General features: G+C 43.4%; 1 long non-coding RNA gene across 2 annotated transcripts in view; it reads left to right on the top strand.

The window, feature by feature from the left end:
* The window catches only part of LOC118243644 (uncharacterized), a 43132-nt gene extending 18167 nt beyond the window's left edge, over positions 1-24965 (top strand). For both annotated transcript variants that reach the window (XR_007708615.1, XR_004777298.2), the window contains 3 exons: positions 15900-16117; positions 21872-21987; positions 22565-24965. This is a non-coding gene — a long non-coding RNA (uncharacterized LOC118243644). The remainder of the gene's footprint in view (positions 1-15899; positions 16118-21871; positions 21988-22564) is intronic.
* The last annotated feature ends 761 nt before the right edge of the window (positions 24966-25726 follow it).

The raw sequence follows: 25726 nt of genomic DNA, 5'->3' as shown, positions 1-25726 counted from the left end.
TCATAACCATGGGGCCAGGTGGCATCTCCTGGGAGCAGGACACTGGGGAGCACAGGGAGCTTCAGCAGTCAGGGGTGGTGGAATGTTGTAACAAACAGATACACCCTAATCCCCCTGAAAAATAATAGGAAAAAAAAACACATGATCAAAGCCTAATGTTGGGTTGAAGCTATGGCTAGCTAGCTTTCTCCCGTCCTGGGGAACTACAGAATGTGAAGCCACAGCTTCAGTTCATGGCCAGCGCTGGCTCCTGCAGGGCAGGCATGCTGTTGTGCAGAGCCCCCAGGTCAGCACGGCTCCACCCTGCCTGAGGAAGGGATGCATCTCAGCGGCACGATGAGCACCCCGTGCTGCTGACCTTGGGTTTTTCTCTTGCATGTGCAGAAAGCACAGGGTGGTTACAGAGGATTTAAATGGAAGGATGCTGAGGAAGCCAGTGAATAGTTTTAAGTGGTAAATGTTTATATTCATAATTTAAACCCAGTTTTTTTTTCCAGAAATTTAGTATCAACTTTAAAATCTGAGAGCGTGAAGTCACTGGGAAACATAAAAGAGAAGGCTCTTGCTTAAAGAATTTGCAGGTTGAGCACCCATCTCACAGACCTGTCAACATTTCTGTTGATGGATTCCCAGATAGTACTGAAAGAGCTACTCCAAAGCTCTAGAAATCTGATTATTATTTCCAGAGGATAGATCCATACAACGATGTAAGCCTGATATTCACAAAACAAAAGCTGTTTGTCACACAAAATAAATCCCTGCAGTTCAGTCCCTACTCTTGGTTAACTCACTCCCTTAACAAGAAGTTGGAGATGCGAGATTGGCAAGTGGGTGAAGGGAATTGTTCTGGTGAGCCAAGAAATTTGTGTTTTCTCTCTGTCCTGATCCCCCAGTGTAACCCAAGCACACCCTGTGCCTGCAGGCAGGATGCAAGCCTCCAACACCTGAGTATTCCTGCTGAATAACATGGCATAAGATCAGGGAAAAACCTGTTTACTACAGTATGGTCTAGTTTTCAGATCAAAACAGATTGCTGTACATTGGTTGTGAAACTTCCTAATGTTTTAGTAATGATTCTGGAAACTGTATGACTGACAGTGCCGTGCAAAGCACTATCTGAGGTTATGTAAATCCCTAAAAAGAAATCTAACCCCAAATCCTAATTGTGTAGCTGAGCGCTGTGAAGCCTAGGCAGTGCCAGATTTTAAAACTATGCTGGTGCCTTACATAAATACTCATACATACTCACAGTAACCATGTCCTAAAGAGCTCTTTAGCCCTCCAAGAGGGTTGGTAGGAAGTGCTGTGACGGGCTGGTGGTGCTGCCCGGAGCGCTGCTGCTGCTCCTGGTTTCGCTGGCAAGAGCTAGGTCCCTGTGCCCTCTGAGCACAGTCAGAGCTGTGGCTCTCAGGTACATCCCTGGCAGAGAAACAAAGCTGCTTCCAGCTCTGGCACCCACTAAGAAGGAAAAGAGACCCTTCCCTGTGCTTCCTTGTGCAGGAACAATTACCACACGTTTAGAAATTCCACCCGGATGCTGCAGCCCTAGCTATGAATCTCAAAATATGTTTTAGATTTATTAGTGTCATGCTGCTTCTGACACAAAGGATGTGAGGGACAAAGAGCAGCAGCTCCTGTGCTTGAAGGAAGCACATAAAAACCTGCCAGCACACTTGTAATTTCATGCTTCTAAATGTTGTTATCCAGACGCCATTGTACTTGTGACTAGTCTGCTTGCATTAACTCTGAGATGTAAAATACTGCCCCGTATTAAAGACGCGATAGTAGTGCAGGTGGCTAAAGTGCATCTAATGTTTCTGTGAGCGCTCCTGTTAGCTCTTATTGCCTTGTCCTTCACGTGACTTAAGACATAAAATTGAGTTTGCAGCATTAAAAATGTTCAGAAAGATGCGTTTTAGTAAATAATGTCTCCATTTTCAGTCTTTGAATAGGTATGTGAAGAGAAGGAGACTGAGTAAAGTCCATGTGACAGAGATCAGCGATAGAGATTTTTATGACTAATTTTTGAAGAATTGCCCAAGAATTACTGGCAAAATGTTTCTCATGTCTCCCAGGCTTCTCAAACTGGCTCAACTGTGCAGAAATAGTGGGACCTTTGAGTTTTGATCTGAAGTAAATTGAAATTTGCTTTTTTTTTTTTTTTTTTAAAGATTTTGAATCAGGGTCTTGAAGGACCCATGACATTTTTCAAACAGAACACTTGCTATATTCTTTTTGTTGTTGTGGCCTATCCCAGGCTAGGCAAGGAATCAGTGCTAAGTCAGCATTTCCCACGTCGCCCCTCATGGAGGGAGCAGAGAGGGGTAGGGCACGTGAGCAGAGGGAAGCAGCGTTAGGAGGAGGAAATCACAGGAGGAAGTGACAGGAAATAGCAGAGGAAGGGAAGAGAGAGGAAAAAGCAGAAAAGAGAGAATCAAATAGAGATAAGGGAATGAAAATGAGAGGAGGGGAGAGAAGAAAAATGAAAATGGAAGGAAGGAGTGAATAAAGAAGACTGATCTTAATAATTCTCAATCATGATCTTTCAGCCTGCTCCTCAGGTGGGAGCACAGTGTGGTTTGGAGCCCCCCAGTGCTGCCTTCAGTAGCTGTTCTCCGTTTTAGCTTGGCCAGAGGAGGGGCTCATGCAGGTTGGCCGTGCCCAGGGCAGCCCTGTGAGCCGCTGGCTCCGTCTGGTGCTTGCCCACCTCCAGCTGCCCAAGATCTGCGAGGAACAGCAGCGAGCACCGGGTCCTGGTTAAATCTCAGCAGGTTTATCGCTTACAAAACCATCACAAAAGATGAAGTAATGTCCTGTCTGGACACATACTGGGCTCTAGGTCCTCCTTTTTTTTTTTTCTTTTGTAAAAGGAGAGCTATCTGATGTGTTTTGTTAATGTCAAAAAACAGTTATTGTGATTTAGAGAAGCTAAGGGTTTAAAATAAAATATGCATTCAGTGCTTTCAAACAAAGATTTGGTGACAATCAGGTTACTCAAATGTGTGCACTTTTATCAAAGCCTGAAGTTTTTCTTTTAAGGTGTTTCTAGAATATCTCTTCTCTTATTGTGCCCTCTTACAATTACAGATGGAATGATGAAAACCTGTGTTCCCATGCAATTACTTGCTGCTGCCTTATAAAAAGCCAAAGCATAAATCAACTTCAATATGGAGTAAACTAATAGCATCATTGTGAAAGAACAACCTGAAGAGTTTTGCCCTACTACTGAAAATGAAAGCAGACCTCAGCTGATGAGAGTAAGCCTCTGTAAAGAGAGGTTTAAGATGAGATGTGAAGGTGTTTGACTTGGCTTTCCCAGCCTGCTGAGAATGAATTTTGGAATTGGGCTGGACAAGAGTTAAGAGCACATCTTCCATGTACCTTTGGCTTGTATTTTGGAGAGGCCGATATGCTGTCCTTGGGTCATCTGAAACATCAGCTGCCCTAACAGAGAAGAGCTGACTGGTGATAAATGCACTGATCCTATTTATGCATCACTTTCCAACTCATCAAAGCAATTTTAAAATCAATATGTTACGTTTAACAGGGAGGCCATGCATTTCTCTCTGGGCAGGAATAACACGCCGAGTCTGCTAAGGGAGAATTAACGTTCCAGGTGCAGCGTTTGGTACAAACCACAGAATATAAAGAATATTCCAGGAAAGCCATAAAGGGAGATGACGCAAAGATGTTTTCTGGGATGTTAAAAATACAGCTATGCTTGTGAGCTGCTGTGTGAGCTGGAGTGCAGGAGACATCCGCAGATGTCAGGAGTGCCGTGCTGAGTCCTGAGCAGCTCCTGCCATTTTAACGTGTAACGAGGCCAGGGGACAGCTTTGTGCAGCATTCATAACATAATGCAGCTGATGTACGTAAAGATGTCTGAGAGGGGAAGGCAGGTCTGCCAGCAGTGCTGTTGATACCACAGTGATCTGTCTGGGCCGGGGGCTGCCGACTCGAATGCAGGGCTGCAGGATCAAGCCGCTGTGTTTTGAATGGGTTTGAGCAGTTCCTAAATAAAGCTTCATTAGTTAGGGTGGCACCGCTCTGTCTGCTTCCTACTGAGCAGCAGGAAGACAAAGAGAGCATCTACAATCGTAATAGTTTAACAGAAATTGATTTAAAGCCTGGAATAATAGGAAGCTTAGAGAGCCTGGATGAGAGATGGTGTTGGGCAGAAAGAGGTGGGAATGAAGAGGAGCAAAGCCCAACCAGCTGCAGACGAAGGAGTGAATCTTCTCTTTTCATCTGTTGGTTGAAGCACCACATCTGCAAACAGATGTGGATGTTCATGATGCATCCAGGAAACTGTTCTCCTTGACTTCGTGACTTGTTCGTAGTGCTGCGCTCTCAGCCCCAGGCAGACTGGCTGCATGGCCCTGGGCAAATGGGCACCCAGGGTCATTACGCAGGTTCTGCCTTACTGTGTGCTCTGGTGAAAGGCTTGCATATGGCTTCCAGCTTTCAGAGATTTCTGGTCTGTCCAAAATACTTAGGACTGCAACATCTTAGACCTGTGCATGTCTTTTTGTCTTTTTTTTTTTTGATTGCTGAATATGAAGTAGTTTGGCTTTTATGATGTGTCTATGTATATGATTTTAGTAGCTTGGATTGCTTTTATATATTTATGGTGAAAATTACAGCTGCTTAAAAATTGATTATTGATCATAGGAAGACACTAGATGTTTTTAATCTTCAGAGGCAGAATTACAAATTATTAAGTGATATAAAGTATTTTAGTTAAGGGCATTTTATTAAAAACACTTCATCTAGCATTTACAGAAAGGGAATACATTGTGTTTCTTTATGTGAGGTCTCAGAAAAACATGGTGGGACTTAGCCCTTGTCACTCAGTAACTGCACTGATGTTAATAAGACAAGATTAGATTCTTTCCAAATTGCATAAAACACTGAAAGATTCAAAAGCAGGGGTTTGGAGAGCTGTAGCATTCCAATTGCAGTGGATAAACTATCCGCAGGAGTTGCGATCTATTTGCACACACACACACAATACGTTCTAGTTTTCTACTGAAAATTTATGACTACTGTCATGTATGCCATATATAGAATGTCTGATCGTGTATGTAAATGTACATATATTTACACAACAATGTGTATACACATGTATATAGTATGTATATACATACACACTGTATCGTGCTTTGAAAATCCAAAGGCTGCGTTAGGCCATGCAGCAGCTGCCTTTTTGGTGCATGCGGAGCAGTGCCCGTCCCAGCCTCCCTGAGGGTCTGCTCGGCACGAGGCTCTGCCAGGCCCTGGGCATGAGGAGCTGCAGCAGAGGCTCCCTCCCTTTATTTCTTGTGACCAGGTGCCTGAATATGGGGGCTGCTTACACGCTCTGGAGTAGCGGCTGTACCAGGTGTGCGGATGGGGACGTGAGGCTGGCAGGCCGAGCCTCGTGAATCAGGTAGAAGAGAGGCCTTCAGCACGGGGTCTGCGCTCTCTGTCAGTGCTGGGGCTGAGCAGGAAACTGGTTCCTCTCTGGGTGAAGTTGACCAAAGAGACACGATGTGCTCCAGGAGGCCGGTGGGGCTGCAGAAATGCCAGATGCCTTTGCCATTAACCTGCTCTCCTTAAGCTGGCTCAGGAGCTGAATAGTTCACCAGGGTAAATCCCATCCTTTCAAAAGGCAGCAGAAATACCACCATTATGATGTTCTGACGAAGCAAAATATTTTTGCTTGCTGCAAAGGTTTAATTTGTGTGCAGCCATGCTTCCCCCTTAGGATGTCAAAGAAAGAGGCTGTGCTAGTGCCGCGCTGCCTGCCTTGCCCTGATGACAAAGTGCTCCCGCGGCAGAAGTCACCTTCTGTGTTCAGCCGAGCTCGACTGGAGTTGTCCCTGTGGCTGTGCCGCCGAGGGACTCTGAGGGCAGTTGCGGGTGCAGAGCCATGGCGCCATATTTCAAGCGATAATAAAAACTCCTCGGATAAATTGAGGGAGCGTGGCTTTCCGCTGCAGCACGTTGGGGGTACCTAAGCCAGTCTATCATTGTGCGAAGGCAGCAGATGCAGTCAGTGCTCGGAGGAAATGGTTCATGACCCGATGATGCTTCCCGAGGGATGCAGCCAGGAAACAAAGAGGCGCTGGGGGCTCCTGGGGTGGGAGCAGCGCCGAGGGGAGGGCGAGGGAAGCAGCAGGAGAGGACAATGGGAGGAGCGAGCAGGAAGGCACAGTCCAAGCCGAGAAGCCCTTTTTGCTTCAGGCTGTGTGGCTGGACGCAGTGCTCTGGGTGCTGGGTGGGATGCTTGCTGCACAAGCTTATTGAAGGTGATCCCTGGGAAAGCATACATTGATGGGGTGCTGCCAGAGTATTTTAGTCCATGTGCAACCCATGCTGAGAATAGGGGAGCACTGGTGTGAAGCACCGCCTGGCTGCGGGTCCAGGGCAGGCAGCCAGGGTGCTCCCCGGGGGCTGTACCCTGAGGAAGGACACCACGAGGCTGAGGGGAGAAGCTGGCCTGGCCTTGGGTAAATCCTCAGGTGTGTCCCTGTCCTCAGCTGATGTCACAGCTGTGGAAGAAACACCTGGTGGTGGTGGACCAGAGACAGAGTGGCCCCTGGGCTGTCCCCATCTCTGCACCCATCCCACAGCTGTCACATGGGCAGACGTGGCCATGCCAGTGTGTGGGTGAAAGCAAACCCTATGCAGCCGTGGGCCACAGCATGTCACCCCAGCACCATCCCTGTGCTCCCCCCTTCAGGGCTCATTTGTTGGTGCTTTTGCTCCAGCTGGGTGTTTGGCCCCGTTGTGTTTGCATCAGACAAATCCAGCCCAGCTGTGCTGGTGCAAAGGAGCAAATAGTTTCAGAAAACAACTGTAAGATAAAGATGTAACAAATGAAGACAAAAATGTTGCTAACAGGCCTCATTGGTGGTGACGTTATTTGCAAATAGCACTTGGAGATTAAAAAAAAAAAAGTGAAATAAAGCAGCTTTTCTCTGAACCTGTCTGCGCTAAAGCCACACCCTTGCTCAGTCCCCACCTGATGCTGGTTTTCCCCTGTCCCCACACAAAGCTGTGGCTGTGTGGGCACTTGCTGGGGCCTGGGATGCCCCCATGAGGAGGGTGAGCTCAGTGGAAGAGGGACAGCAAGGGCTGTGCTGGTGTGCTGCTGTGGTGCCAGGCAGGGCTCACCCCACACCGAGGGTAGGTCCCCAGTCGTTTGGCTTGAGTGTGTGTTGGAGCATGTGTGTGTGTGCTGAGCCTGGGACACATCGCTGTGGTGCTGCATCTTCTCATGGGTAGTCACGGTGTTCCCTGCTGCCCTGTGACTTGCAATACCTATTTTATTATTTACACAAATTCATGTTCTTGCTGTCCTTGGGGAATTTCACCCAAGTAAGCACTGAGCTACTTCACCTCCCTGTGAATCCATAAACACAAACACCTTGGATGTAGTTTTTCTGCTACTGTGGTCTCTATTATTCACTTTGGCAAGGTCCTTTTTAAAGAAGCTAATAAACCTGTCACGACAAGTCCATCAAATCTCAGCAGGATGCTTCTTTCACTTCTGAGGTTCCTTTCATAACCAGCCTGCATGCTGGCACCATTCGTTAGAAGCATCCGGCCAGCTTTGTTCTTTAGCATTATTGTGCAATGCTTTTTTTTTCATGGTACCTGAAGCTCATAAGACAACTATCAGTTTGCCTCCTGATGGGGGAGAAGGCGTTTGTATTGTGTTTCATGTCTCGCGTCTCTGAAAAGGACTAGGAAACATAAGCACAGTAACTTGTGGGTTTTCTGTCTTAGAGAATTAGGATGTCTTTGCATTACTGAGCAGGCAAACATTGAGCAGCGCTTGATCAATAAGAGGCATTGCCAGAGGTCTGGTGTAGTCTACAGCAGCCAGCGGTAAGTGTTGCTATAGGCTATGGAACTAGGAATATAAAATGTCGAATGGCAGTAATAATTCATGCATCCTGGGACATATAAAACCAACAGTATGTCAATAGCTGTGGCATGCTCTGCAGAAAATATGCAGGATTTAGATATCGCAGGAGCCTGTGTTTTACTTTAAACCACACTTTCCTTGGTGAAATATACTTTCCCTATTTGGTAAAAGCATTTATTTTCAGTTTAATGTCGCTGCTTTTCTATTAAGATTCTAAGAGATGTGCAGCTCAGAAGGGGTCCGGAGATCCAGAGATTCGTAAAGCAAAATACATGTATTTATTGAAGAAAAAACACATAAAAGACTTGTAAAACAGGGTGCAATAGTATTTGAAATTCATGGACCATTTTGGCATTCATAAAGGCATATATGGTTCTCATGTTGGCTTTACTGGGGATTGGACTGTGCTGGCTGGGTTACCCAGGAGATATCTGTCATTCCCTGTGTGAAGCTCATTACAACCACTTCGTATTTTACTTGGAAAGTGAAATATCTTGTGAAATAAGTGAGAACTTCTCCAGTATTCATCCTCCTGAAAATACTTCAGAATAATTAATATTGCTTGACTCCTGTGAAAAGATACTAAAGAGGGTGAATTATTGCATCTGGGAGGCTACGGTAGGCATCAGAATAAAGACTGCATCCATCTGATACTGGGTCTCCTCTGTGCCACTGCTGCTTGGGAACATAGACGTGATGAGTGCTATTTTACCTGCTAAGGCTCCCACAAAAATTCTTCACATGAAACTTTAATGAGAAAAGGGGAAAAAAATGTTCAAGCAGACCCTTTCTAGTGCTTTCAGCTGTGTGCTCTTATGCACCCTAGCCGTGTGTTGCCAGGCCTCAATTTTGCTAAATCTGCCTGGAAGTAGAAAGGCAAAACAGAGAAGTTGCTTGTCACTCATGATTATATGAATATGGGCCTTAACATACAGGTAATACTTCTAAAAGAATTTAAAATATTAACAACAACAACAAAAAAAAGGCAAGAAAGGCATCACAAAGGAACCCACCATGCATTATTTAAATCTTCTCTCAAGCTGAGGGCTGAAACGCATCCGCATCGTCTGCTCTTCCAAGTGACAACGATCCCTCCGCTGGAGGGCTGGGGGTCCCGGCTCCCAGTTGTCTACTCTGCAATATGTATTTTTTAAAGTGCAGATTCAAACAATAATTAAACATCTTATATATAATTTCTACGTTTTGAAGACCGCAAAGTGATTTAAGTGCAGTGGACTATATCTATACAAATAGGCACTAATAGATATTTCAGCACATCTTGCTGAAGTAGATGTTAAATAAAAAATAAAAATTAAGCCCGCTGACTCTCTGAGACATATGAAAGGGATGTCTTTGTTCTGAGCAGAGCGAGTTGGCTCATTCTGCTCCTTCGGCTTGGTTCGAGGAGGATGTGTTTTGCAGTCCTCCCATGATACTTGGCAAATTTAAAGCTGTCACTGTTGATCCTGCTTCTCTTTGTATTAAAAGAATGTCTGTGGTGTTTATATTATGGGGGAAAATGCTATTTCTGCTGATTGTATTTTCATTGTCTCTTTTCTTATGACTGTACTGTTTGCCAGCAGCTGAGGGGCCACTTTGATGCTTGCTCTGATGCCATGGTTTATTGTGTAGCACAGTTGAGCCTAGGGTTTTCCTTTCTCATCAGAGCTGACATACTGGGTAAAAAATAAAGCTTTTATTTAATTATGGTTATCTCATAAAGTCTGCGTTTGTTATAGCTGATAGGGTGCTGGAAACCAAAGTTTGTAAATACCTGTGTATGTTCTGGTTTGTTTCTAATCCCAGTGTTGTTTTGCCTGCTTCTGTTCCTCACCCTGACCATGCACATGAGCAGGCTTGCAAACCTGTTTGTGGAGTGAAGATAGCAGGAATACGTGCATGCTACAGCCTCTACTTTGTTCACTGTTCCTGCTTAAAGGGATTAGCATCCAATGAAAGAAAACGAATGAACCTTGTTTCAGGAATTCACTCAGGGAAGGGAGTAGCCAAAATAAGCAGAGCCTTGGTGCTGGCGGCAGAGACAGAAGCAGCTTATCTGGGTTCAGGTGTGTGGCGTGATGCCTGCCTCTGCCTTGCTGCTGCGAGAGGTGTACGGGTTCACCCTGGGTGCTGGTGTGTGTGGTCTGACCCTCAGGTACCCACAGAAAGATGCTTGCTGGCCCCGTTCCCCACCCCTCTGCTGAGCCCATGCTGCATGTCCTTGTGGTGATGCCAGGCAGAATTTGAGCAATATCCACTTGAATGTAGCTATTCCTTTTCTTCCTGTGTCTCACAGCTATTTGCAAGCTGATGAGAAACCATTCTGTCTCCATTTTGCAGATGGAAAAGGAGGGACTTTGAGAGACTGTGTGATTTGTCTGGGATGATGCAGCAAATCAATGGGAGGAAAAAAAAAAAAAGGATCAGGCCACTCCATGCAATTTAGGGGTGCCTTTAACTGCCCCAGGGGCTTCCTAGGGGAAGGTATTCCAGTTCCCAAAGAGTCAGCTTCTATCACAGGAGTGTTCCTCCATTATTTCTGTCAGAGTATTGCTGCTAACAGCGGAGAAATGCAAAATGTATTATTCATCTCTCCTACTTATAAAATCAATACCTATGAAAATACAAATACAATTTAAATCAAAGGACACTTGTTCAGTGCAGATCCTACTAATTAGGTATGATTTCCCAACAATTTCTTAAATTATTTATCCAAAAGATGGGTAGCAGGCAATTTATGTGCCCCAGAGTGAATATTATAAACCTCTTGTCATGATACAGCAAATGTGAAATGTACTGCAATGCAATATGATTTGTAACCCTGATGAACTAATGCAATATCAATAGACATCAATCTGTGGAAAAAATCTGTCTCGTTATAACATCTAACGAGATACGTTGAAAGCCAATAACCTTGTGAAATGGACATGCCTTGGTGAAGGATACAGATTGTGCTGCTAGGAATCAATTAAGACTGTAATTCCCACCTGTGATGGAAGTTACTAAGCCACCACCACCAAAAAAGAGGTTTACATCATGCATGGACATCCATCGTGGAAGCAGCTCCTTCTTGGCTGGCGGCTGGCTTTCTGAGTAATTCCACTGTCATATTTAGGCCTTTTTTCTCATGCTGGCATTGCATATTCTAGTTCCAGAGTCAACATCTAAGCAATATTTCTCCCTTATCTGGTTAAGGACAATTTTAAAAAAATTCAAAGAGAAAAACAAATGGTTTTGAAGATCTTTGTGTACAAACTAGGAGGCAGATCTCCTGTAAAGTGAAGGGTCTACATTTGCTAGTCAATAACGTAGACCAATGCTCCACAATTTTTAATCATAAGGACTTTTCTTATGCAGCTCCTTTGGGTATTTATTTTCAAATATAAACTCCCATTCGTATAGTAGGTCTTAAAAATTCAAGCTCGCAAGCCACCCAGCAACTGAAAATCCTTAATTGCATTACATAAATGTATCTACTCACCAAGTTGTTTTCTGTCGATGATTGAAAAGAAGTCTGAAATATTAGGCATTACCACTCAGATCTTAAACCTCTCCTCAGCACCTTCCTCTACAGCCATCGTAGCGACCAGGCTACTGAAAAGGGCAACAGGATCTTGAGCAAAAAGCTGGAGTCGTCCAAAGTGCCAGCACATTTCAGTTACTGCAGCAGCCTGTGATCTTACTGCACCTTTGGCAGTACTTAGAGGGAAGCAAGGCAAAGCCTTAACTTGGGATTTCATGGCATTTTAAAGTACAAGTCAGAATTTTAATGGTATTTAAACCTTCCTTATTAGTAGTACAATAAGTGTCTTTCAGCTAGTGTTCAGCAAATTCCCTCCTGGTGGTCTGTAAAAGGCAGTTCTGAAAGTCACAGAGCTGGAGACTGAATGTGGGGTATGTGGCCAGCTCGGGAGTGGGTTGCTGTGCTTGATCTGATGGGAGGACTCGGAGCATCTGAGGAAGTGCTGCATTAAGGCAGTGCTACCGCTCTCCTTACCACGGGCTGTTCAGGTAGTAGTACAATGTATGAAGAAGTGTTGCGTGAATATGCTGGTTATGTAGGATTAGTTCACCATCATTCAGCTCTTCTTGTATTATTACTGTTTTTAATTAATGGAGATTTGGAAAGTATTTGTCTGGCAGGTGTGAGAAAAAGGTTCAGTCCCAGAGTGTTTATGTTAGGAATTCTAGGTACATCAAGTGAAGAGACAGTCCTATGATAATGTTTTGCACTTTCTCATCCCATTCTTATTTAAATTAGAACAAGCTATCTGGAAGGAACATCAAACATTGCAACTACTGTTTAGTGGTATTTTCATTTTCTTGTCCTGCCTAATTTCTTTCAGACATATTTAAAAAATGTGTGTTTGTACATTAGTGACTGCAAAGGTTACCTAAATTAACACCACAGACTAATTTTGTTTTAAATGGAGGGAGGAGCACATCTGTTTCAAACAGCTTTGTAATATGCCTTTGTGAGTTCAAATCACATATAGTAATGACCACTTAAGGGAGCCGCTACATGCACAACTACTTATTTGCAATAGTTTTAACCAGTGCAGCTATAAAACAGCACTAACATTTTGGTGCATTGAAATAGGTTCCTCCTTTCCTCTCCCCTTGAAAATTCAGCCTATGTCACTGTTTAATGGATACCAAAGATGAGTTTGTGTTCCTCCCCACGGCAGATGTGTTATTTGCTGTAGGACTGTTTGGGTATATCTTTTATATTTTGTATTCATCTCCCTTAGAAAGAGGCATGAAATGTTTTGTAGTTGTAATTAATATTATTTTTCAGCCAGGAATTGTTATAATTATATAGCACTATAAGTATAATTGAGATAACTCTCTAGATCATATGTCTGGATTGAATTTAGGGGTTAAAAGTGTTGCTGTTCATCACACCTGCTTAGGAAGGATATAGTTTGGAAATGATCACAAACATCATACCTCATGCAAGCCTAGATCAAATGGCTTACGTAAATAGAGAAATATGCCTTTTTCCATTGCTGTCCTTTCTACAGATAAGGATGTGTACAGCCTGCAGGTATCTACAGTGGGCAAACTGAAAGTAAACAAATAGAAATGTGTTCAACTGAGAAATTTCTATTGTAAACGATTTTGCCTTAAAATGTGGAAGGATCAAAGAAATGCTTTGCAGAATAGATCCTCCATCTCAGGGAGGAGGCAGAGGACTGCAGTGGTACTGTCTGGCCTCTCTTGCAGTAGCAGGGGCTGGCCATCTGTAATGCACCTCTCCTGTGGTACAGGAAAGCGCTGTTAACATTCATTTTTCAAAGGGAGAGCTGCGACATGGACAGAAATTAAGCAACCTGTCCATACACATAAGGGAATTCTTTAAAAGAAAAGGATTTGAAGAAAGCTGTGTGAGGCTGGGGCTAACACCCTAAACCATTAGCCAATCCTTGCAAAATTTATGTTGCCAAGTCTGTTGCCACTGAAATCTGAAAGCAAACATTAGCAGCCAAGAACATCATGCTAATTAATTGCCTCACGAGGACACAATTTCCAAGATCTAATGAAAGATGGAATCCAGCTCCCATATGTCCCGCTTTATAGCCCAAGAAAATGTGCCTGTATTTTTTGTAGAAAGAGTGAGCAATGTCCAACTACACGTCTCTCAGCTGAATAAAGCTAATCACCAGGCCCAGAGACAGAAATGGCCGTTCATCAGCAACCGGACTGAAAAGCCAAACCAGGATCTGTCACTGAAGAACCATTTTGATTTACCGTGTTAAAGGCAGCTTCAGAAGGTGATAACCGAGCACCTCTCTGCTTTTGTGCTAGGACAACAGTACCCAATACTGTGCATGTAGCTACTCTGCAACCTTGCCAGTTCATTTAAAATAACAATAAAAAGTAAGAGTTAACATGTCATATTCTCGACAAAATATCGGAAAGAAGACAGAGGTCTCCATATCAATCAAGTCAACAGTATGTGCTAGCACTGCCTTGCTTGTTCTTGCTTGAACTTGAAATTGCTGTAAATGGGGTGTTCGTACCAGAAGGACACATGTAGCTGCAGGGGAATGGTAAGGGCTGCAGAGAGAGGTGTCCTTATGGGAGCATGTCCATGTCTTGAATGTGGATATCCTGTCCTGGCGTGGCTCTCAGGTTTGATCTCTAGAGGCACATGGACTGTATTACCACAGCAGTTCAGACCCGGATTCTCAGGGTCGTCAGGGAGCCTCACACGGAGCGGACCGGGAGGCCCCATGCAAACTGGGAAGCGACAGGACTGTGGAGCAGGATTTGCCAGACATCAGTGTACACCCCAGGTCTTCTGAGCATCGCTTCATCCACCCAAACACTGCTAGTGTTTGTTAAATGGTCAATTTTTGGGAACACTGAAAATTCTCACCTTCCTCTGTCATCCTTTATATATGATACATGTGGAACTGATGATCTGAAAAGAGTATCTCAACACCACGTTTAGTGGAAATGGGCACAGTGAAAGCAGGCACAAATTGCACAGCAAGGTTTCACCTTAAGTACTGAAGAAAATATATTTTATTCTGTCTACGTCGGGATTAAAGAGAAAAAAAAAGTCAAGGTAAGTAATTGTAACACACCAGCCATTGTTCATTTCTTCAAGATCTCTCTCGTTTGTAGAGAATAATGATATTTCTGAACTTCAACAACTTCCACACAGGAAGGCGCATCATTTTGACAGGCCTCAGTAAAATATTTAAAATCATAAGGGTGGCCATTATGCAGCATGTGGGATAAAGTTAGACACAGGGTAGTTTTCTGAAATTGGGCTTTAATTTCACACTAGATTTTAGGTGACACAAAACTCCGAAGGCATTCCTGGTACTACTCCCTAAGGGATGAGATCAGCACTTATGAGTGCATGTTTTGATGACACAGCTCAGAAGATTAAAGTGATTTTTATTATGGAAGGATCAAGGTGATAAGAAGCATGTAATACATGAACAACTCTCAGTCAGACAAGCCAAGAAAGGTCATAATCCATTATATTAATGCTATAAATGTTATCATAAATTGATAGCAGGATGGTAAACTGGTATTCTTGCACTTTTTGTTGTTGTTTTAAAGCACTGCTGTTCTTAAACTTCACTCTGTCCTTGTAAGACAAGTTTAATTTTTCCTCTCAGAATAAAGGACCTTAAAGATTTTCAACATAACGTAAGTAACATTTACATGGAGGTTAGAAAAGCTGTTTTTTTTTTTTTTTTTACTTTTTAAAGTAACTGGCTGAAGTGTGTCAGCAGAATCCAAGACACCATGCACGGATGAGGGAGGAGAAACCAGCAATGCGATAATTCCAGGCTGTTTGGATGCTGTCCACCATTAGTTTATTTGAACCTTAGCCCCTTACTTTATAGGGCATCTATAAAGCAGGCAAGATTTATCACACTTTCAAAAGCTGTCCTGATGACAGTGACATTATGGGCCCTGCTCTCTAGAGCCAGCTGCTGTCTTACAGCTCCTAAATTCTCACTGCTGTTCACCAAAAAATCTGCACTGTGACTGTTGATCAGTCCAGATCCTCATTTGTTGTGTTCACTTAGGATCCTTAGATCCTCCAGGATCTCCAATGATTTCTAGACCCTAAGGGAGATGGATGTTTAGCTGGAGCAGCACATGCAGTGCAGCAGCAGCAACCACCTTCCCTTTTGGGGGTGGGTGCAGCAGAGGAGCCCTGGTATGCAGGGGAGTGCTTTTGCTGGAGAATTTACCTGGGGACCTTCCTGGGGCCTTTCAGATGTCCACAGGGATCTGAGCAATGCCCTCGGGAGGAGGCAGCCCAGTGGCTGTCAGCAGCACATAGCTCCTGGAATTACCCCAGCACTTCTCACCAGGGGCTGCGACAGCACAGTGCGTCTGAGGAAGCTTTCTTCTCAGCAGCACCACTGCCCGGGGGGCTGCATCCGCTGCTGACCAGTTAAGGGCCAGGAGTAGATCGTTGCCACCTCACATAAATCTGTTCCCACCACAGGCTCCCAAGAGAGGTTGAGGGGTGACCTCTGAGCCCCTCCAAAACCAAAGCCTCATGTCCACGCTCGCTAACTTTACCAGTTCTACAAGGGAATTACATCCTGCTGGAGCATGGACACATCAGAGGAGAAGCAGCAGCCCAGCTAGCACTGGACAGCTTGGTTTCTGGCACCTGGGGGAGCGGTATCACGAACTCCAGAAATGAAAGAGAAATTGAAGGTGAGTTACCACTTCTTGTGTCCAAGGGGAACAGCAGGGTGAGTACTTCTGGAAAGTGCTGTGCTGTATTTACTGAGCACATCAGACCAAAGCTGTGGTTTTATGTCGGACTTAAAATTCAGCATTTCCGGCAGACTCATGCTGATGCACGGGTGCGATAACATTGACGCAGGCAGGAGACAGCCACCAGTGAGTCACCACCCGGCTTCCTCCAGACCTGGGTGCCTGCGGTAGGCATCCTGTGGCTCTGCTGCTCTGGCCTGTAAACATCCCTGGTCTAGTCTAGCTTGTACAATCTACAGATAAACCGTGTTTGTACCGTGCAGGCAAATGTTCAAAGTGAAACCAATATGGGCAAACATGAACTGTCTAAGATACTGCAAAGCGTTACTTCAAGTGTGTGCATAATGCTTGGAACCACAGGCAGGAAAAAACATTTACAGACTATCAAATTATCTTGGGATAATAGTGTAATGCTTTTCACTGCTGTACTGTGTGTTCTGATAGCCAAGCAAATAATACTACAGCTGGAAGAGGACCAGAATTTCAAAGCGGGGAGGTTGTATAAGCAGAGTGCTTCCAAAAGAGTGACTGTTTTTTGTGTGTTATTTTTGGGTTATGTTAAAAACAAATATGGTTATTTTTGTGACTCGGAACTGCACAGAGTAACACCCTATGATAAACAAAACCTTTAGACAGTTTGTCTACTTTGTAACATAACCTGCGAAGTGCTTCCTTGCTCATGTGAAGTTACTTCTCTCTGCAACAATATTCTTTTGATCAAATGTGTTTTCAGAACTGGCACAAACAAATCAAGTAGCTAAACAACTATAGCAGTTTGCACGCAGAAGTGGTTTGAATATAAATTTTTTTCAAGCACATTATTTGAGAAAACAGTTCCCTTTGAAATTTTGGGCTACAGATATATTCTGTAGTGCTGTTTATGATCTCTTTAGAAGCGTATGACACCCAAAGTGCTTTTAGGATGCTCCAAGGTATATCAAAGAGCATTAACTTCAGCACAGCTGGGAATGTCCCCAGATTCACTTATAAATACATATTTCTTATATACTGTATGTTAACTACAGTTAACATAGACTTGGTCACTGAGAATAATCCTCAGAGTAAGCCTATTAGGTGAGATTTAGCATCTACATGTTTCTGCTCACATCTGCTTGCTTGACATATGTAATCTGCCTGGATGTCACAGTTTACATCCTATTTTCATTGGAGGATAATGAAACTTGATCGGTGTCTTCATCTCCTCTGGCTCTCTAAGAAATATTTCTGCTTGTCAGCTCCTCCTTACCAGCACTCTTTGGCATGAACCTTAGCCAGGTCCTTTATTAAAGTGGAGTACATGCAAAGCTTGCAAGCAATCGAACAATTGATCGTTGTTTGTGCAAAAAGGGTGCAGCAGTGTTACTTCAAAGACAGTAAGAAAGTAAAGGTGGTATCATAATTTCCTAAACTGGATTTTCTGTACGTATTCTCTCATGAAGTTCTGACATATTACTATTTTGACAGCAGCAGCTTTCTGAAGACTTATGTTTCCTTTTAATTCTTACAAAACTTAACTGCAACCACTTCAGTAATTTTAGAACAGCTTAGTCCGAGAGGTAAATTAAAATTAGGGAAAATTAGACCGTTTCTAATGAGGTGGTTATTACACTGAATAATGATGATTATTGGTTCTGCTTAATAAAACTGTCAGCTAGTGCAAAATATATATTACGTTAAATTACATTACATTATATTTCGATCAACTCAGAAATTCAGTGCCTTGCTTTCCCACAAACCACGGGCATAACAAAATGTTAGACAGTGCTACCTTTTCCAAGTAGTTTGAAACGTGAAGCTTTCAAATGCATCCCTTTAAAGCCCTGATTTAAGGCCCATTAGATGCAATGTGGTGAGGATTCATGCTGACTGCAGTGCCGTGTGGGCCAGGACTTCACTAAAGCAAGTAGTGTGCTCTTCTACCGTCTGTGCTAAATATCTGCATAGTACTGTTGTGGCAGATATTTCACAGTATTCTTAGCCTGATAAAGAAAAATCTTTTTGTCACATGCTTCCAGCTCCCTTCCTCACCAACCTCATTGCTTGCCAGTTCCCCAGCTCTTCCCCTTTTTCCCATTTACCTGGCAAATTCTGAAGTGGACTTCAGGAGGTGAACTATACTTTTTATTCCCAGGTGAAAGCAATGGGAAAGATTATCTATTAGCTAAAAATCCAATTCTGCTGTACAGAACTGGATGTTGGATCCCCAGACACTGGGAGGTGAAGCAGCTCAGAGATGTGGCTGGCCAGGGAATCTGAATGATCGGTACTTCTGTACTTAAGAGCAGGAGATGATATCAGGGTGCCATCAGCAAGGACTGCTGTGCTGTGAGGTGAGCGGTGTCCCTTTGGGATGGTGACTGCCTGCCTCTGCATCATCAGACTGGTGGCAGTAAACCTCCAAGGGGAAAGAGAAAGGGCAGGGGAAGCCCAGAGACCGTGCCTGCTACCATGCCTCTGCTGCGCAGGGAGTCATCTAGAGGGACAGATTCCTGCGGAATGCTTTGATGTAAACTAAGCCACGTTTTTCTTACAGAAAAGGTGTTTGCTATATCTACAGTTGCAATATAGCTTATAGATTTTGAGAGATTAAACAGGCGGTAATGACTGCATGACTGGATACACACCTATGCCGATCGACTGTGAGCTAGGGCATGGAGGTGAGCAAGTCTTTACTTGGTGCACCATGAAAGCTGGAGAAGCACAGATTTTCCAATATAATTTTATTTCTTTGAGAGTGCAATTGCTCTTACAAACAGCAATGTGTTATCTCAAATGAGGATGATAACATGGTTAATAAGTCGCAGCACATGTGGTTATAAGGTTTTTATCATGCTTTGAAACATTTAGTAATCAACAAGATTCCGCCTTTTATGAAGCCCATTTTGTAGAGTTCCATAAACAAGGTTCAACAGTCACAATTTCATTAGCATTATATTGTTGCCATGGTAATGTGGTACCAATTCAATTGATGGGCTTTTCATCCTGGGCTTATTATAGAATTGCTGTTCTTGTCAAGATACATCTATATGGAAACAGCAAACAGACTTTATAATCTGAATGTTAGCACAAAATTGCATCATATGCTAATTTGGATAGCAACATATCATGTTTTTGGCATCAGACCCAGAAATCATCAGAGACAAGACAGAAATTACTAAACATCGTACGTGGCAAAGTCTCATTCCAAAATTGGGAAAATTATTTTCATTGTTTGGTGCAGTATCTGAATTTGTTATCACAAAAGTTCTGGCTCTGCTGTGACCATTCTGAAAGTGCTGCTGGGGGGACAAAGTGTTGCAGGTGGTAATATCAAAGGAAAAAGAGCAGCAACAAATGCTGAAGAACAAAACGTGAGCTGAAGAGATGTTGGTCCTTCTCCTGGTCACGTGTTCTGCAGCATGCTTTGGCGGAATCGCTGCCAAATTCAATGCCTTGGTTTCCTTGTCTGTAAAATGGGGAAAATGACCCCTCTCCCTCTGTGTGGAGCACCTGGTGTATACCCAGTGACAAGTGATATTCTGTACCACTAAACATTGTTATTAAGTGAAGTAGCAATATTTTTAACAGCTCCAGGAAAATACACTGCAGAGATCTACAATTTGAGAAATGTCACTGGAGAATCTGGAGTCACCCAGTGAAACACGGAAGAGTTGGCAGTGCGAGCGTGCGACAGAACATATGCAGTTATGGAGGAGAGGAGAGATATTCACCTCATTAAAAATCATGACAGTTTGTAGGTGTTTTGTTTTTTTTTTTTTTTTTTTTTTTTTTTAAATAAAGAATGTTGTAGGCCACAGGGGAAGTTGCTGCAGCAATCTGAGCAAGAAGAGCAACAATATAATATAAGGCAACAGCAGGGTGGCTTGTTTATTGTATATAGAAACATTTTCTTGTATTTTTTCACTGTTTTGTTGATGATTGTTTCCTATTTAGGTAGGAAATACCTTTTTCCATCCTGACTCACAACGTTCAGTCTATCATTTCTTAGTTTAATCATGTTGCGTCCTTTACAGCAGCAAGGGTAAATTATAGACAAGATAGTATTCAGTATAATCAAAGATGTGTTCCACTTTATATGATAAGTTCTGTCTGATTTACAAAGGCAGTATCTTCTCCAGCTGAGCAAGGAAAGACAGACCTTCACTTGCAGATAAAAAAACACCTCAGAGGAGAGGCTTCTCCTCCATTAGCATCCTATTGTTCATACAAAAAAATAGCCATTGTTACTGCTCTTATCTGTCTATTTGCTTTTACAATGGTATACTCGGAGGACCCAGATGAGACTGGGACCTACTTATGCCAAGCACAGGAAAAACACATGGAGCCATGGTCTCTCCTTTATACAGTTTATAAGCTGAAGAGCCAGAAGAATGGCAAGAGGAGTAAGTAAGTAACTGGCTCAGGGCTGGAGGAGGTGGCAGTGGCAGAAGCAGAGCAAGTCCCCAGCCCAGATCCCTTTGACTGGGACACCTGTCTGACAGGGGGACGGAAATACTCTGCCAAATTCTGAGGATTCAGGCTCTAACTCGTACACCCAGCCACGTTCTATCCCCTAATTTCAACAGCTGCATCTGTGCTGCTGAGCAGGGGCAGCCTGAGGCAAGACTTGCAGTCAGATGTGCAGCCCACCCGTATTACCTATTAAAACACCTTCAGGCTGGCTCCAGGGCAACCCTGTTAATCCTCCCAGGGACAAAGACTCAGGAATACCCTATGTTTTCAAGCATGTTCAAGGGCACCAGGATCATGGTACCTGCCAGAAGAATATTAATGGGTTCCAACACCACAGCCGAGGCAAGAGGGCTCAGGCTTTCTTCCTGTGTGGTAGTGACTTTCAAATCCAAGCCTGAACAGATGGAGGGCAGGGAGGGAGGAGGTTTTGGTCACAATGGCAAAAAAAGTCAGTTTGCACACGAATGTGAAGGCTTTGATAAGGAACATACATGATGTCGTAGATGAGAACAGCATTGGCTTAGAGTTTTTCTTGCTTTTTCCCTCTCCCTTAAAAATACTTGTCATGTAAAATGGTTAAACTCTGGGGGAGGAAGGATTTGTCTTCTGATCAGTAAATAATTCCTTTTACTGTTTGGTGCCTGCTGACTTTACTGCTGTTGCAACCTTTTAAAATGCTTCCACAAAATATCATTAGATTTTAGCTTTATTTTTCGTTTTTGTTGTTAATATTTATTAAGGAGTCTCAGAAGAGTTTATACTTATCCCAACCTAACTTTTTAATAGAAACTTCAAATGATATGCTATTGTGGATTTGATCTCATGTACATATTGGTAAGAATTCTGATTTGTAGTAAAATTTGGTAGCCATGGGTTTGTTGTTGTCATATTATTGAATACCAAAGCTGGCAGCTTTACAATAGCAATATTACAGTAAGCCTCTATTTTGAATAGTGGTTTTGCACAGTGCCTGTGGTATTTGTGAAAATGAGGCTTTAGCACCCAGAAGTGATGCCCATTTTGATGGGAGCACGGGGCGACAGGGCGTGGGCAGGGCCGGGGCCGCGGTGCTGCCTTGGGAGCAGGGAGGCAGCGGCAGCAGAGCCAAGGCCAGAGTCACGGGTGGGAAGGGCCAGGCAGAGCAGCTCCCCTGGGTGGATTTAGGCACCTGTTCGTAAAAACAGGCCCTGCAGGGTTGGTCACAGCTGGTGGAGGTTTCAACCCGTCTCGATGTTGCAGCCTTGCAGCTGGCGTCTCCTGGACAGGCCCTCGCCATGCGTGGCCACCGTGGAAGCAGCAGAGCTGCGCTCTGAGGGACCTTCTGAAGCCGGCAGCTTCGGGGGCACCGCTGCAAGGTAGGGCTGCGTGAAACCCTGGGGATCCTCCGGCAGCGCAGCCGTGCTGCCCGCGCCAGAAGCTCCCAGGTCCCACTGCAGAGCCCCGTGTGTCTGCTGCTCGGTGACCTTCCTGTGGGTGAGGGCAGCCAGACACAGGCCGCCGCCTTACTGGTCTCAGCTGGGGCTGTTGTTGAGGTCTTCATAGACAGAGCCAAGAGGATGGGCAAGACATAGTTTTATTCGTGCCACAACTTGTTTTCTCATTATTTCTTCCCACCTCCATTTTACATTGCAGGCATTTTTTTTTCTTTCTACATAAGCTAATGGGAAGAAATAATGTGCCCTGCTCTAGTAATTTAGTTTAAGTAATTTGTTTTAATTCTTATTGGGAGTGTTGGAAAGTGAAAGCTATTGATACATGCTTCACTTCTGAAGCACTAGAAAAAATTACCAGAACAATTCCCTGCTGCTGATGGTTTAGGTGTTCCTAGGGAGAGGAATGAGCCCAAAGGACTGGGCACACACAGAGGATGGGAGCTGTCGGTGGAGTGTGTGACAGCAAAGCTGCTTTTGATCTATTCCTGTGATTTTCCAGGTGAGCCTTGGACCTGCCCATGGTTGGCACTGACTGACTTCGGCCCTGCCACAGCAGACAGAGCGACATCCCACGTCCCCTGGGACCCTGACCCAGCTCCATGTCCAGCAGAGATGCCTGCGGTGCCAGTGCTGGCTTCGCCCTGCTCGCTGCTGCCTGCCTGCCTCCTCCTGCCGGACCATGGCTCGGCCCAGCCCCGTCCCCACGCACCGCGCCGCCGGGCTGCCTGGCATTTCCAGCCATCGCAACGTGCAGCAAAAATGCAATATGAAACTGCTAGCGTGGCGTGAGCAGGCTGAGCTCAGTAGAAGTGCAATTAAATAAAAAGTCGTGCTGTAATACTGGGAGGCTGATTGGAACCACAAGATACCAGTGTCATATCCTGCGGCTTTTATGTTGGTAGATGCAGATTTTAGCCATTAGCATCTAGCTATCCAACAGATAACAACCAGAGGAAATGGACCTGGGGATCTCCAGTTGTGAATAACAGATACATTTTTGCCAGTAAATTGTGGACCTGGTAAACTGCCAGAAGGAAACAATTGTTGAGATATGGAAGAATATGATCAGGCATTTAATATGTGTCAGCTTCTAACTATGTGTAACTTAAAGACACTCCCTGATTACTCACAAAACATTTAAAACAGTATGTCAAGAGAACTCTGACACCAGAGAACCCTTGCGTGGCTCTGTTGCCAACTCCAAATTCAGGCAAGTAAATAAGTAGCAATCACAAGACAGGACTGACGTATCTGTGCGAACAGTAACAAAACCCAGGGCAGGTATCACGGTATCTAGGTGTGGGTAAAATGCTATGAGAAAAGAATGAGAAATAAGTAAAAAATACAGTAATGTAAAATGTACCTGTTATTAACTTCTATAAAATCTTAACAGCTAGGATTTTTGAATGTGGTATTTAGATGAATGTAAAGAGAGCAACACATTGTGTTTTTCTCCAGAGCAAAATGAAATCGGCATACAGAGCAAATTATAATACTTAATTCTTCTAGGGCAAATTCCAGTTGAGGATCATGAAGTAATTTGAAAATATTAATGAATTAGCCTCACAGCTAGCTTTCAGGTAGATAATAATGATAATTATTACTACAAACAAATATTATCATTCTTGCTCTGAAATGAAAATTGAGGCACAGAGATTTTATGTATTTGTCCAAAGTGTTTTACTACTGTAACCATCCCTCTCTAGAATTATTGTATGTGAAGCGTATCCTTTTCCAAATACTGTATGCGACATATTATTCAGTTTTTGAGCTCTAAAAGCCAAGCAGCTGAGCTTCCTTATGATACAGTGTCTGTGAACATCTCCATTTGCATTTGAATTCTCAAGCAGAAACAATCCTGCTTAAACGATATAAAGAAAAAAGGAATCATGAAAATCAGAGCAAAATCTGTCAAGGACCCATCTGTGAGTGGGTATCAGAATATCGCTAAGATGCTTTGAGGAACAAAGTTCACTCCAAGTCTAACACATAGTACTTTTTGTCTACAGAATTAATTTAAGATGGGTGAAATGAGGGCAAATAACATGAAAAACTGTTCCTCTACTGACAAATGCAGGAAATCAGTATCTCTGCTGCAATGGTGATCTTGTATTTGGTCCATGCACACTTGCTTAAATACTAAAGGGTTTACATGGCAAAATACTCAGCATGCTCATGTCTCCTTTTGATGGGCATGCATACCTACTGCTTCCTGAGGAGTGTTGGGGAGCAAGGGCTCTCTGGCCCTGGCAGGATGAGGACTTGGGTTATGGATGCTTGTGGCAAAAAGCAAGCTTTCATAGCCTACTACCTGAAGCAGTGCGGAAACAAAAGGATAGACTCCATCCTGGTGTTGAAAATATTGCTAAAACCACATCTCTTTCCTCCTGAACTGGAATGCATAAAAGTTAGGAACACCTATTGGTAGGCTATTTGTATCTCCTCTTCAGCATGTAAATTCCTGAGAGCCTTCATCTTAGCTCTTTGCTCTCACACATGCATATTTGGAATCATATTAACTACAAGAAATAGGAGAAAACTGGCATTAACATTATTCTATTGCACCATATTATTTTTCCTTCAAATTTTCAACTGTTAGAGTATGCAAATGTTCAGTTAACTGGTCCTCATGTTTTCTCTTTATTGAATTGCTTTCACTATGGCAAATTCACTAATTTATTGAATTGCTTTCACTATGGCAAATAAATATTCATAAAGAAATGTGGACAATAAATCATTTCCAATAGTTGAAAGCCATTTTCGTTCTAGACTGAATATATATTCAGCTGTGACTTCCTTTTGATATTTCATTCAAAAGACAGACTTGTAGAAGGACAATAATGATAATGTGTCAAGTAGTAGTTAAAACAGGGGTTAATGATTAAAAACATTTTGATCTACATTGTGCTCTGTCAAACTCTTAATTTCCTGTATTTGCTAAGATGACTTTCCACTTGCTTTATATAGAAAGTCAAAATAAACTTCTTTTGGAATACACTACACAGAAGAAAAGATTTCAACCCTGAGCTTGTGGGGTCCAGAGCCCTTGCCAGCTGTAGACTTTGGGTATATTTTCTCTACCACGTTAGCCAGCCAAAACTTGGGCAGGCACTGTTCCTCCCACTCATGTTGTGACTTCTCTGGGAAACAGGCCCACACGCATGGCACAAGGCAACCAGGGTCCAGCCCAATGTGTAAAGGCAAACGTAACCTGTCTCACTGTTTAGATTTATGCTAAAAGCTGCAAAAGATATGCAAGTTATAGGTACATGTAGTTTATACATTTTGGGGGTCTTGGTTCAAATCCAAGTATCAGAGAGAATTCCTTGTCTCATTATGAGTTTTGGCCACCTAAATATACCCACATATTTGGCCCAAACTCATTATCTGTCCTGATTTGTTGCTGATTTTAGGCCATGATTCAACAGAGCACTTATGTATAGACTTAAAGAAATTGATTTAAGAAAGCATTCTTCTTTGTGTTTAATCTTGGGCAAACATTCAACTTTGAAATCGATGGGACTTATGATCAGCCCTGACCTTGGGGTCTAAGTGTTTGCTGAATCAGTGCATTGACAGAAACATACTGGAAAAGATAATATCCATGTCTAATCAGAATTATAGTCTTTACTTTCATGGGAAATTACCCATAGATAACACA

The sequence above is a fragment of the Cygnus atratus genome, chromosome 8, assembly GCF_013377495.2.
Source record: "Cygnus atratus isolate AKBS03 ecotype Queensland, Australia chromosome 8, CAtr_DNAZoo_HiC_assembly, whole genome shotgun sequence".
Classification (NCBI taxonomy): Eukaryota; Metazoa; Chordata; class Aves; order Anseriformes; family Anatidae; genus Cygnus; species Cygnus atratus.
Note: the sequence above shows the minus strand (reverse complement) of the source record. Positions and strands in the feature narration are given on the sequence as shown.